The sequence below is a fragment of the Xyrauchen texanus genome, chromosome 48 (genome assembly GCF_025860055.1).
Source record: "Xyrauchen texanus isolate HMW12.3.18 chromosome 48, RBS_HiC_50CHRs, whole genome shotgun sequence".
Classification (NCBI taxonomy): domain Eukaryota; kingdom Metazoa; phylum Chordata; class Actinopteri; order Cypriniformes; family Catostomidae; genus Xyrauchen; species Xyrauchen texanus.
The window spans coordinates 23422479-23435729 of record NC_068323.1 but is presented as its reverse complement, the minus strand read 5'-3'; the positions used below and the strand labels follow the sequence as shown (position 1 = coordinate 23435729).

General features: G+C 37.5%; 1 protein-coding gene across 6 annotated transcripts in view; it reads left to right on the top strand.

The window, feature by feature from the left end:
- The window catches only part of LOC127639523 (ephrin type-B receptor 3-like), a 76019-nt gene that overhangs the window by 29910 nt on the left and 32858 nt on the right, over positions 1 to 13251 (top strand). The window lies entirely within an intron of this gene.

Below are 13251 nucleotides of genomic sequence, written 5' to 3'. Positions count from 1 at the left end.
TTTCGGGTTATTTATTTCGTGCCGCTTTTCAGCAAGAACACAAGCAAAACTCATCAGCTCAAAAAACACAAACGTAAAGTAACGCTCGCTTTTACACTGCAGTCTGCATCACTGCAGGACTCAGATCACTCTCTCTCTCTCCAGCTGCAGCTCTGGCTGCTCTTTATCTCTCTCCAGCTCTCACTGTAACACAAAACAGCTGTTAGAGATCATTTTCTCCAGGTGTCAATCCTTACAGCTCTTCCTCTCCCTGCCTTGCTCTCCACAGATGTCGCTTGACCACGTCTACATCACCAAACTTCATAAACACAAAAATGTATTTTGACTCGTTCCTCCTTTTATTTAAAAAGGTTTCAGAGTGGAACTTACAATGGAAGTGAATGGGGCCAATTTTTGGAGGGTTTAAACGTAGAAATGTGAAGCTTATAATGCAAACCCAGATTTTAGCTTTTTCTTAATGAAAAAGAGGAACACATTTTTGTGGTAATCAACATTATGCCACAAATGCTGTCGATTGTGCTTAACTTGTATTGAACCCGCAATTTTCCTTTAACATACATTTACAAACTAACAGCACATACCAGAAAATCTTTTCCCGGTTTTTGACTATTCAGAGGTTTTGATGGACATTTTAGTCAGTGGCGCAGCTGTGTTGTTCAAGCGCGCTATGAGACACATAGGAGGAAAGTGAGCCGGCGCGCTGGTCAAACTCTGTCAGCAAGGCTTTCGAACAGTGCTGCTGTATATTCATCTAGCAAATCTCTGCTCTCTTCCTAACAAAACAGATGAACTACATCTCCTCTCTCGTACAAACAAGGACTTTTTCAAACTCTGCTGCCTTGTGCTTCACAGAAACCTGGCTGAGAGAAGCCATTCCAGACAGGCTTTCAGCTGTTCAGAGCGGATCACATTGCAGAGATAACAGGAAAAAACGAGAGGCGATGGAACATGCTTTAAAATCAATGAAAGTTGGTGTGCAGATGTAACAACATTAAAGAAGATCTGCCGTCCTAATTTGGAAGTGGTCTATATCAACTGTAATCCTTTCTACTTGCCACAAGAGTTTTCCTAATTTATTCTGGTGAGTGTTTATTTCCAGCCACACGCGTGCGTGAACGCAGCGCTGCAATAGCTGGCTGATCAAATCATAGATACAGAACAACAATACCCATACACACATTATTCTCTGCAAGTTTAACAGAGCCAATCACCCGTGAACTGCCAGAGACAGAAATATACTGGATCACTGCTACACAACATTTGAGCAGACAGTGATCAGAGAGTCCCTAGAGCAGCTTTGGGACTCTCTGATCACTGTCTGGTTCATCTTCTTTCAAACTACAGGCAGAAACTTAAAACAGCTAAACCTGTATTAAAGACTAAAAAAAAAATGGACAAATGAAGCAGAGCTGGAACTACAAGCCTGTTTTGACTGCACTGATTGGAGTGTTTCTGAAGCTGCAGACACCAATCTGGCCAAGCTCACAGATACTGTGACATCATATATCAGTTTCTGTGAGGATATTTGCATTCCTACTAGGACTTATTTAACGTTCAACAATGACAAACCAACAATTTACAGCAAAACTCTAGCAGCTTCGTCAGGCCAAAAAGGATGCTTAGAGAAGTGAGGATAAAATCTTGTACAATCAGGCCAGAAACACACTGACAAAAGAGATTAGTGTGGCTAAATGAAGCTACTCCGAGAAGCTGCAACTGGCTGATGACTTGAATGTGTTTTACTGTCCAGTAAGCCCAGTCTCACACCCCATACCCACTCTGACATTCACTTCACATAAACATCAACTCCTCCTGCAACCACCCTTCTCCCCCTACTGCTACTCAACCTGCACTTAAGATCTGTGAAGACGATGTGTGCCGGGTCTTCCATAAAAAATAGACAAGGAAAGCACAGGGCTCAGATGGTGTTTCACCCACTTGTCTAAAATAATGTGCTGACCAGCTGGCCCCCCATCTTCATACAGATCTTCAACAGATTACTGGAGCATTGTGAAGTTCCCTGCTGCTTCAAATGCTCCACCTTCATTCCTGTCTCAGAGAAACCCAAAATCTCAGGAAATTATGACCACATCTGTGGTCATGAAGTCATTTGAGAGACTAGTGTTGGCCCACCTGAACTATATTACTGGACCCTTTCTGGATCCAATTTATTTATTTTTTTCAATTTGCTTATCAAGCAAACCGGTCTGAGGATGATACAGTCAGCATGGGATTGCATCATGTCCTGCAACATCTGGACAGACCAGGGAAATGCAAGGATACTTTTTGTGGATTTCAGTTTGTCTTTCAAAATCATCATCCCAGCTATTCTCTGGACTTAATTAAACAGACTCTCCGTTTCCACCTCTGTCTTGTCAGTGGATTGCCAGCTTTCTGTCAGATATGCAGCAGTTAGTGAGACTGGGGAAATTCATTTCCAGCACCTGTAAGATCAGCACTGGTGCCCCCCAGAGATGTGTGCTCTCCCCACTAATCATCTCCCTCTACACAAAAGACTGCACTGCCAAGGACCCCTGTGTCAAACTCCTGAAGTTTGCAGATGACACTACTGTCATCGGCCTCATCCAGGATGACGATGAGTCTGCATACATAAGGGAGGTTGAACAGCTGGCTGTCTGGTGCAGTCAAAACAACATGTAGCTGTATATGCTCAAAACAGTGGAGATGAAAGTGGACTTCATACATTGACCCTGCTCGCCATTCTGAACAGCACTGTGGCAGCAGTGGAGTAATTCAGGATCTTGGGCTCTACCATCTTACAGGACCTGAAGTGGGAGATCCACATTGACTCAACCTGCCACAGGCGCTGCTGATATTTAGCAGTTCTATTTAGCAGTCATTGAGTCTGTCCTCTACACTTCAATAACTGTCTGGTTTGGTTAAGCTACAAAATCAGACATTAGAAGACTACAAAGGACAGTTCAGACTGCCGAGAGGATTATTGGTTGCCACCTGCCCTCCCTTCAAGAACTCCACACTTCCAGATTTAAGAAAAATCTCTCTGGACCACACTCACCCAGCCCACTACCTTGAACTATATACAGTATATATTTGTCTTATTGTGTATTTCTATATATAGACTTATATTTTCTATTTTCTTTTTGTTTTTATTCCATTTTTTATTTTCTCTGTCTTGTTGTTGTATTGTATGTGCACTGGAAGCTTCTGTCACCAGGACACATACAAATAATTTTTATTTGGCAATAAAGCTGATTCTGATCCTGATTTTTGATTCTAACAATGTATATATATATAAGGTTTAATATATATTTGCCATTTGCCATTTTTTTCCTCTGGTAAATGTATATTGTTTAAAAGATAAAAAATACAAAAACGGACAATATACAATTAATATGGTTTGAAAAGTTTCAAACACAGAATTTAGTTCTATTATATGAACTTGTTTTACTTTATGTACTTACAGTGAAAACTTCAGATGTCAGAAGAAGATCAAAGATGATTTTTATTTGTTTAATATTACATAACATTATCTCCACACTTAGTTTTAATTATGTTCCTATTATAAATTAGAAAAATTGTAATAATAAAGAATGAGTAGGTGTGCCCAAACTTTTGACCGGTAATAATGATGAGTCTGTTCATGAAGTTCCCTTTTATGGTTAGGAACAAAAATTCAAACAGAAATTTAGACACAAAGAATCATCCAATGCTTAGATCACACAAACAATATGACAATCAACAGTGATGCATACATGACGGTGGGGAGTATTGTAATCACGTGGTCTGACGCATAAATTGCATCTGCTTTTGAGGTAGCTACTCTTTTGGGCTGACGAAACCACAAGCATCACATCATAAAGCAAAACAACCATAAAGGAACAGCTGTCATTCTCTCAGATCAGTAAAGACTATCATCAAAGTTGTGTAACAATACCTAAAGCATCAGCACTATAGAAGACGTCATAGCTTTTATGTTTCGAGTGAAAAAAATGGAGAACAAAATTAATTTGACATAGATTTCTGAAAGCACTTGACCCTGCTGAAATAAAAAAAATCAAATAAAATACTTAAACCAGCCTAATCTGGTTTTCTGGTCTTTTCTGGTCCACAAGCCTGGATTGGCTGGTATCGTTTATGAATATTAAAAGTGTTTTAGGGTCTTGTCAGCTGGCCAGGCTCGGAGACAGCCTAAAGCCAAGTTAGGAGACCAGTTAGACCAGTTAGATCTTAACCATCTTAGACTGATTCAAGATGTTGTGCTCAGCAGGGAAAGACTTGGTTGGATGCCTTGTTGATACTGATCCATAGCCAACATATTTAAGTGAATATTTCTAAACAAATCACACCAAACCAAACTTATGAATGCATTCATGTTTGCCTTTTTATAACAATAACTCTCCCAGACATTAATTGATTGCACTCTTACAGTGATGTGAGTCGAGCAGACTGCTCTTGTTTAGTGTGAAATCTGTAATCGGATCAATGTACGGTATCACAATACGCCAACGTGCTAGCTTAAGTGCTCATTAATAGGTGAACGCGCATCTCAAAGCATCTTGTGTCACATCTAGCCACAACAGAGTAACTGATGTATGGTATTTAGACTCGTCGACCAAGTGCTTTAGGGGACAGGCACTGAATTGACCACAATTCATTGCAACTGTTGGGTTATTTGAGGGCAGGGGCGTCATGCACCCAATTTTGAGACCAAAAGAAAAAAATTCTTCCTGGGTTAAAGAGATGACATGATCAACCGGCTTCTTTAGGGACTGTCACGCATGCAGCTACAGTGGCTCATGTTAGCCAGTATACACATTTAGACACGTACTTACTAGCACACCTGGTTAACAGACAGTCGCCCCAGGGGCTGCCTGTTCATTAGATTGACTCTCCTCTGTAATTAAAGATCTTGGAAAAAGGAAGAAGGAAAGAGAGAAAAAAATGTGGGTGGTGGGAATGGAATGCCCATTTCGGAGGCAGAACAGGAACTGGACCACAATTATTATCGTCAAAGAAAACTAAAATAAAACTAAATGAAAACATGTTCTGCAAACTAACATAAAAAGGAAACTAGCGTAACTGTTAAAGCTCATTTTGATTTAATTTGAAAATTTCATATTTTTTTTTTTAAATCAATGTATTGGGTACATTTATTATTATTTATTTGAATACATTTTAAAAATAAATGTTAATAAAAACAACAGTAAATTAATTCTATTTTTAGATACACATTATGTTATAAGCTTGAAAGCCACATACATTAAACATGAAAATGCTGCAAGATAGAGTTACAGCTTGAATGCTATTAATCATATTTAAAGCTGAAGTGTGTAATTTATTGTGTTGTTTGTTAAAATACTGAAAAGCTTCTATCTCAGGCCATGTAGACACTAATCTGTTTTTGTTTGACATAATTTCGTTCCTAACGTCATTAAAGGAGATAGCCTTAAACGTAATTAAATTAATCTGTTTTCAAACAAAAATGTAGTAGTTTGCCTTAGTTCAATATGCAAAGACAACTAGAAGCAGTGTTTGGGAAGTTATTTAAAAAAGTAACCTATTAGAGATTACTAATTACTTCTCTAAAATTATAATCAAGTTAAACTACTAATTGTGTCATGGAAAAAGTAATCGCATTACTAATTACATTACTTTTAAAATATTTTCTGAAACTACTTACACTTTATTACAGAATGTTTTTTTTATTGTTGTTGTTTTTTCTGTTCAACGAATGCAAAATAATATCTGTATTTCCTCCTTGTCCAATGTCCAACACAAACCATGAATTGGTATGTTTCAAATGGATTCCACATAAATAATGTTGTATTGGAAAAATGTACTTAATGTTAATTAATTGACTTGAAAGTCAGTGATTGTAATCAGATTGCAATAATTTAAAATGCAATGTTTTTTTGTTTTACTAAATAAAGTGTTTAGATTACATTAACTCAAGTAAAGTAATCACATTACACCCAACACTGACTTTAAGTAGGCCATTTGTTGGTAATTTTCTGGAAAAGTGTAAACTTTGTTGATCGGTCACATTATCAATCTGTTTTCTACTCCGCTTGATTGAGCATCCTGACCAGCCCTCATTCAAACTTACCATTGGTGTGAGTTTGGGGTGGAGCTATCTGATTAGATGGCAGAAATCCATCATTCTTTTCTGCAATTCTGTTTGGTGACACTAGTGTCACAGAAATTATACACTTTAGCTTTAAACACATTAAAGAGGCTCTAAAATACTAAAACTAAAACAAAAATGAAATATGGAAAACCTAAAACTGAACTGAAACAAGAAAACTCTACATTGAAACACTAGAAAAAGCTAAATTGAAAGATCAAATTGAAAATAAAAATAAGATTTATCACTCAAACCCTGCAAGACCAGAATCCAGTGCTCAGAAGGCTCTTTTTAGTTTGACACAGATGCTCGGGATGAATATTCATCTCGGTTACAGCTCATCTTTTGGTTCCAATATGAACCCTACATGAGCGCTGTGTCTGACTCTGTTTGATCTAAGCAAACTGCCTCATTTTCTATAACCCCATTCAAGTTCAAAATCCCCTACAACTCGCACCAATCTTGCTTCCTAAGTCTTCTAATGTCTTCTGAAGAAATAATTAACACAACATACCAAAATACAGCAGACGCCCTTATGCTTTTTATCACCTCCCTTTCAAATGCTGTCATTGTAACTGTCATCGAGATCGTTAGAATAATTTGAATGGGAATTAAGCTTATGCTACGTTAACACTGTGTCAGAATTCCCATAAATAGGAATATTCGTACGTTCCGCTCCAACATGTTCACATCTCCATATTCAGAAGTTACCCATTTCAACAACACTCAAAACACCAAAATGAATCAATTTGCAGCTTTGGTATTGTTGACATAACAATATGTCATCAATATATAACCTCTACTATAGCAAAATCTTGACGAACTAAAAAAAATAAGAAACGGACCAGGTAACTTTGGCTATATGATCCTGGATCTCAAATGGTAGAGTATGGCGCCATCACAGACTGATCTAACTGTGAATTCGGCGACTTTGGGTCAGAATTTCTCCAGCTGATACCGGTCTATCTATGCTCATCATAATTTAAATCGCTGCCCCCAGTGGCTGAGGCTGGAAGTGTTGTTGAATGTATGAGCGTGTCTAAGTGAAATGTCCACAGGGTGGCGCCAAAAGAAAGTATTATTTTTAGCCGTAAATGATGTAATCCTGCCCATAATACACGTTGTTGTGAATCCTCATTGAACAGCAGGCCACACATGGCACAAAATTAACGTCACTCTGTCTCCAAACACTTGAGCTCTGTTTGGCCACCCAACGCATTGTTGAGGTGCGGCTGTGGCTCAGTTGGTAGAGCGGGTTGGCTACTAATTGCAGGGTTGGTGGTTTGAATCCCGGCCCACATGACTCCACATGCCGAAGTGTCCTTGGGCAAGACACTGAACCCCAAGTTGCTTCCAATGGCAGGCTAGCACCTTACATGCAGCTCTGCCGCCATTGGTGTATGAATGTGTGTGTGAATGGGTGAATGAGTCAAAGTGTAAAGCGCTTTGAATACCGTTAAGGTTAAAAAGGCGCTATATAAGTGCAGACCATTTAATACAGTCAACCGTTATAAATAGTTTAAAAACGCTAAACCTAACTGTCAATCAAGTAAAACTGTAATCTTAGCGTGAAAATGTATCTTCAGAATCGCCGTCGCCATTGTTTATGTGACCATGATTAACACCTGCTTGCCACAGGGACGTCTCCGTTTCATATATGTAATAGTACTGTAAAGAATTTCTTTCCAGTTACTAGTTGGAAACTTTTCATGTGATAGTTCACACACAAATACAAGTTTTGTCATCATTGCATTGTAAATTGTTTTTAATTATAGTCATTCGTAGTGTGAACGCAGCATTACTTCTGTCAAATTGACAGTGCAACATGTTAGTACGTAAAAAGCAGAGAGAGTAACAAGCATTGTGCAATGACTGATGGCGAGTGGACAGATAGGGATGAGGAGAGTCCCAATTCCCATGGAGGATTCCATGTGTTGAAGATTCAGCCAACTACATCAAGAACCGGCGACCAATTAGATGCTCCTCGCCAAAAGCAACCCTAATCACCACACTCCACTGTGCCACAAAAGCCCGGGCCGCTCACCACATTTCAATTTAAATAGGATTCCCCTCCTTTTTTGCCTCTCATCTTCTTTCAGTGTTTTTCTCTCTCCATCTTTCTCCTTTCCCCCTGCTTTAGCCCACTGCACCTAACCCCCCAAGAGCTAATAAAAGCTGCAACAAAAGCACATACAAATCAATCAGTCTAATAGCTTTAATGTGTTTAATGCAGTGTTTTCCTCACACTGTTGACACATCGATGTGTTGGGGGGCCAAACAGAGCTCAAGTGTTTGGAGACAGAGTGACGTTCATTTTGTGCCATGTGTGGCCTGGCGTTCAGTGAGGATTCACAACAACGCACCATGAGACAAAATAGACATATTTTGAGACGCATGAGAAAATAGCTTCCTGCAAACAGGGAACATTGAATAAAGTTGATCAAACGAATAACAGTTTATTCATATTATATTTTTTTAATAATGCTCTGTTTGTTTATAGCCTGACACAGTTACGTTGGCTCAACCAATCATGTGTATTTGGGGCGGGACTATCTGTTTATCTAGCCAATGACAGATAGGGGAGTGTCATTATTTTTGCATTTTAATTTGGTTATGCAGAAATTACACACTACACCTTTAAACCAATTTGTATTCATTTTTATAGAAACGAAGCTTCAGAATTCTGCTCAGTCGTGTCATTCATGCATCATAAACACAGCGAAACCCAGATCATTCTGTTTCACACGCATTTTGTTTTGCTCTCCGTGTGTGCTAGATGGTTGCCTAACCTCCGAACAACATGAGAAAAGAAATCACTAAAGCTGAAAGCAGTTCAGCAGAAATCCTGCACTAATCTCTCACCTGTCTGCCCACACAGCTCTGAGTCAGTTTCTAAATCCACTGAGCATTCTTTGTATCAATAGAAGTGGTTTTGTTCACATACCCCTCTTTTAAAAAGATTGCTTATTTGGACAAAGAAATGTTTTAAGGAGCTTGTAAACCAACAAAATGAGTGAGTGTGTATGTGTGTGTGTTTCTCTGTCGTTCTCTGTTATTAGCACTGCTCTGTCATTAGTGGATTAGAATGGAGGCGCTGACCTTTCTTACATGAATGTTAGAGAATGTGACTTTGCTTTTAATGTGCATATGACATGCAACTTCTATGTTTAGTGTTTGAGCCAGAAACAAATAATTTAAGCAGATTTTCATACTTCCCTTATACGCTTCTTAAAAATCAGATGAGCATACTTTTTTTAAAGCATTCATGTGTGCTCTAGTAACCTCAAATGTTTACATTTCCCAGGAACACTTTGTAAGAACGTTTATAGCTTTCTTTAATAAGTTATTAACAATTATATTATAACATAACATTTTGCAATGCTTAACTGACCATTATTTGTAGTGCAATAAATTAATTGCAATTAATTAAATTAATTGTCTGCACTTATATAGCACCTTTTTAACCTTAACAATATTCAAAGCGCTTTACACTGTGACTCATTCACCCATTCACACAAACATTCATACAAGGAACTAGCCTGCCATTGTGAGCAACTTGGGGTTCAGTGTCTTGCCCGAGGACACTTCGGCATGTGGAGTCATGTGGGCCAGGATTCGAACCACCAACCCTGCGATTAGAGGCCAACCTGCTCTACTAACTGAGCCACAGCCACCCATTTTATTTGAAATAGTTCAAACATCTTGCATATTTTGAGATATATTCAAATTTGAATGTACATGTTGAATGTACAACTTATCTATCTTATATTGACTCATTTTATACTTCAACATAAGTTTAAGATTGAAGACTTTTGGTTAGAAAACAACGTGAAGTTGTATGCACCAAAGGTTAATATAGTATATTAATTTAGCATTTTACTAATACTCTAGTGTTACTGTAGTGTTTTATATATATATATATATATATATATATATTTAAGCAATATCACATGAGCAAGGTTGCGATATGGCCCTACATCAGCACTGCTGTGATTCGGCCGCAGGCCGAGTGCCTTAATTACAGCAGTGCTGATATAGGGCCATATAGCACGATTGCGAGTGTGATATTGTTCATATACAACAGTTTCATTAAAAGTACATTTGAAAAATAAGGAAAAATTTAGTATAGTCATAAAAAAACGCATTTGTGCATGGAACTACTTTCTTACGCAATGGACCAGAATCTGCCATTGCTGGTTCAAACCAAATGATGCGTCCAAGCCTCTCAAAAACGTAACTTTAGAACTAGTACCACGGCTTGTGCTGTTTCTATTATGTTATTGGAGAAACAATGATGGATGTGTGTGTGTGTGTGAGAGAGAGATGGAGCATGAGCCACTTCCCAGTAGAGATGGTGTAGTCAGTGCGTTAGAAGATAATGTCATTTTGGTCAAATGCATCCAATTTTCTCAGTGGAAAAATAGCCATCCAAGCGGGGCTATCCCTCCCTATTTCACAGTAGCCGGTGCTCAAGAGTCATTCACTATAGAATCTGCAATCTCCTCCACCATTTAGAACAATATTTTCTCTCCAATGTGGAAGCACCTTGACTTTGTGTAATGACAATGTCTGTTGCATCAGCCTTAATGTTGAAGTTCGTTTAAAGCTGTTAGTGGTGTTACTAGCTTTAGTAGTGTAGTATTAATACGAGCGATCACGTAGTGCTGATGAATGAAAACACTGACTGATGCTGACTCACTTCATGTCACCTAACTGGCTTAGACACAAAAATGGCTTTAGCTGCCACCTGTTGGCGAAAATCTGCATTGTCACAAAAATAAATGTAAAGAGACACATATAGCTCTTAACACATTCGCACTGCTCTTATATATATATATATATATATATATATATATATACAGTATACTGTCTACAGTGTATATATAACTTAATTATTTATGTTATTATAAAGTGTTACCCATGTGTTATTGTACAAGCTAAAAAGGTGTTTTTTCTATATAGAAAAAGTTAATAAGGTTTATTAAGTGTACATAGTGTAAGTAAATAATGTATATACGTACACCTAATAAAGTATTTTCACTTTTTTAATTATATATATATATATATATATATATATATATATATATATATATATATATATGTATACTGTACAAACTGTGAAAATTAGTAAAGTAGGAATGAGTGAAGTAGTAAATTAATGTACAACATCAACATTTGTTTGTATATATATAATATATATATATATATATATATATATATATATATATATATATATATATATAGCTTTTAACTGTATCAAAATCATCTGTAGTCATAATCGAGGCTCCACGAAGAGGCTTCATGCAGAAGTGCAAATTCTTTGTCGCATTGAGGGCACGGCCTTTCTCTCTCGCCCTCCTGACTGCGGCGGGCTGGGGTGAGGGGTGGGTCACCCTCCGCTATGTTCTTTCTCTCATTGAGTCAGGACTGCTTCCTCACCTAAAAGCACACTCAGCTGACACAATGCTCTGCTTTGCTGCTCTTTTCAGAGCAGCTTACAAAATGCAATCAACACCGAATGCTGCTGAACGCGAGTCAGTTGCCGCATGCTCCGAAACGTTCTGCCTGTTTCACTGAGTCAGAACTAAGACTCACTCACACATGCATTTGCTTTCACCCGATTGTTTTTCTCTGATTTTACCTTGAATTCTAGCTTTCGACAGCAGTCGATGCTGCAACTGCCTTCTTTAAAACCATGAAAGCTTTTGTAGATAATATTTACATGTCACTGCACCTGTCAGTCAGTGACAGAATATGACATGTAATCTCTCAATGTAGTGGATGTCATCAATGCGTGACATCCCAACAGGAAATCAATTTTGAATTCTAACTAAAGACAAAAAACAAGGTCAGAGATGGTTTCTACTTATTGTCCAAATGTCTACTTCTTTGAAACATCTTGTGTAGCCACAGTCAGGCTGAATGTTTCCTGCAGGCACAAGAGGAGATATAAAACAATGGAAAGCTAACTTCAAGCTAGCTTCTAGCGCAGGGTCTCCATTGACGTTACTACATACATAATTTGCTACGCTGCTATGCTACTACATGTTGATAAAGTGGTAAAAAGGACATAAAAGATGACACGCATGTGCTCCCAAATAATTTGACATTTTAATCTCACTACAAACGTGACATTTCGAGTGGAATGGGCATTGTTATTTTAGTGAAGCAGCTGTATTAGCTGTGTACTTCACATTATTCATTCATTTAGCAGGCACTTCTAAGATGTTCTGGGAGGTCTTGTGCATATATGGGTGTTTCTTTAACTTGTCGAAAATTAAAGCAGTTTTCAGCACTCTCAAAAATAATTTTGATTTGTCTACTAACAAAGACCAACACTTTATGCACATGCATCACATGAGATTTATGTCAGTTTTGTCTTTTTTTCCCTGAAAGTCAAGACAATTCCTACCACAGTCAGTGTGATTTCCAGCAATGAAACTGATGGAAATCACATTCTTAAAGGGGTAGTTCACCCAAAAAGGAAAATTCTCTCATCATTTATTCACCCTCATGCCATCGCAGATGTGTATGACATTCTTTCTTCAGCAGAACACAAATTAAGATTTTTAGCTCTGTCGGTCCGTAAAATGCAAGTGAATGGTGATCAGACCTTTGTTGGTCCAAAAATCACATAAAGGAAACATAAAAGTTATCCATAAAATTTCAATATTTTATCTGTATCTTGAGAAGTGATAAAATAGGTGTGTGTGAGAAACAAAAAATGTTAAGTCCTTTTTTACTCGAAATCTCCACTTTCACTTTTCGATGTGAAAGTAGAGATTTATAAAAAAAATACTTTTGATCTGTACATTTTATGTATCCCTAATACACATAATTCAGTTTTTTTTTTTTTTTTTTTGTATACTTTTTGCATAACTTTTCAAAATTACAGTGATATTTCACCTTAAGCATGGCACGGAAACTTCTGTTGGCTTGAATTACAAGCACACTAACATTTTCAAAAATTTTGTTGGGGCAGAATTGTTTGGTGTGGTGGAAATGACAACACAACTGTGGAACAGATTTATTTAATTTTTTATTTTTATTAAATTTTATGAGAGAAATCAATTTTACACAATAAATGTTGAAATGGTTCATGTTTATTTCACTCTTTTGTTAGATTATCTTACTTTTAAACATGT